Here is a 1,656-nt window from a genome sequence, read left to right as displayed (position 1 = left end):
AGCGCGCGTTCCCGTGGCACGGGGCGCGCCACTGCGACGGCCCGTGGTAGGAGAGCAGAAGATGAAGCGCCGCGCCGTGGACGCCCAAGAACGCGTGCGAGCGTGCCGGAGGGAGAGGCCGCTCGGCGCGGACGTGCGAGAGGCCGCGGGCGAAGACCAGTAGAGGCAGCTGCCCCGAGAGCCGGGAGCCGCCGGGGAAATGCAGGCCGCGGGGCCGCCGCGAGACGCCACGTACTTCCTGGTCGCACTGACCTCCAGGCCGCCGCCCCGGAAGCGGAAGCGGCCCCATTCGTAGCTCCGCCGAGCCGACAGGGGTCGTCAAGAGCCATTCTGCTGTCCCTGCTAGATGCTAGCAGATCAGTAGAAGCTCGTCTGAGGGCCCTGGAACCCCCCCCCCCATTCCCCCCACGTTAGCCTCAGCCCAGCAGCAGCCGATCCTGCCCGGGCCATTAAGAGCCATCCTGCTGTCCCTGCTAGATGCTAAGAGATCAGTGGAGGCTCGCCTGAGGGCGCTGGAAATTCCCCCCCCCCATTTCCCCCACGCTCGCCTCAGCCCAGCCGGCTCAGCAGCCGATCCCGGCCCCGCCCAGCCGACGTGCTCCCCACCACCACACAACCCGCCCGGACAAATACCCTGGCATCCGCCACGCCCCCGGAGCACACCAAGCCCTCTCGGCTGGACCGGCTGCTGGACATGCCGCCCGCCGGCCCGGACGTCCAGGTGCAGCATTCCTGGAACAATGACGACCGCTCGCTCAACATCTTCGTCAAGGACGTCAACAAGCTGGTGCTCCACCGCCAACCTGTGGCGCAGAGCACGGACGCCATCCGCGGCCGGGTGGGCTACACGCAGGGACTGCACGTGTGGGAGATCAGCTGGGCCACGCGCCAGAGGGGGTCCCACGCCGTGGTCGGGGTGGCCACGGGCGACGCGCCGATGCATTCGGTGGGCTACACGGTCCTGGTGGGAAACAACACCGAGTCCTGGGGCTGGGACCTGGGCCGGTGTAAACTCTACCACGATGGCAAGAACCACGCGGGCAGAACCTACCCCGCCTTCCTGGAGCCCGACGACACCTTCATAATACCAGACTCGCTGTTAGTCGTCTTGGACATGGACGAGGGGATGTTACGTTTCATAGTGGACGGACATGACCTAGGGGTGGCGTTCGGACGACTTAAGGGCAGGAAGGTGTACCCCGCAGTGAGCGCCGTGTGGGGACACTGCGAAATACGAATCCGGTACATAAACGGACTCGATCCGGATCCCCTCCCTCTGATGGACCTGTGCAGGCGCTCTGTGCGGGCGGCTCTAGGAAGGGACCGCCTGAGCGGAATCCACGGACTGCCCCTGCCCGCCTCTCTCAAGAGCTACCTGCTCTACCAAGAACGGGGTTGACGACCACAGCACACCGAGCATACCCCGGAGGACCAGTCACCCGTGGATGCGAAAGGACCCATGAGGAAAGTATCAGTACTTCAGCATTTAAACGGGCAATCTACCAGTCCAGTAAAATCAGACGTATTCTCATCTCTTTAATACTCCGTCTGCCCGCAACGGCCCGCCCCACCAAACAGAAATACTGTCTTACATTGCTCTGAAAACACCACATGTACCGTAGGTGTCCCTCGTGCTTTGACTAAATAAAGCGAAGC

At 63.9% G+C, this 1,656-nt stretch overlaps 1 pseudogene across 1 annotated transcript; it reads left to right on the top strand.

Annotated features, from left to right (window-relative positions):
* Positions 1-553: 553 nt before the first annotated feature.
* LOC310771408 (SPRY domain-containing SOCS box protein 1 pseudogene) lies at positions 554-1,399 on the top strand (annotated as a pseudogene). Its single transcript has one exon. The product of its transcript is annotated as an SPRY domain-containing SOCS box protein 1 pseudogene (transcript).
* The last annotated feature ends 257 nt before the right edge of the window (positions 1,400-1,656 follow it).

Source organism: Poromitra crassiceps (genome assembly GCF_964638095.1).
Source record: "Poromitra crassiceps genome assembly, contig: HAP1_SCAFFOLD_613, whole genome shotgun sequence".
Lineage (NCBI taxonomy): Eukaryota > Metazoa > Chordata > Actinopteri > Beryciformes > Melamphaidae > Poromitra > Poromitra crassiceps.
This window is presented reverse-complemented; position numbering and strand designations above follow the sequence as displayed.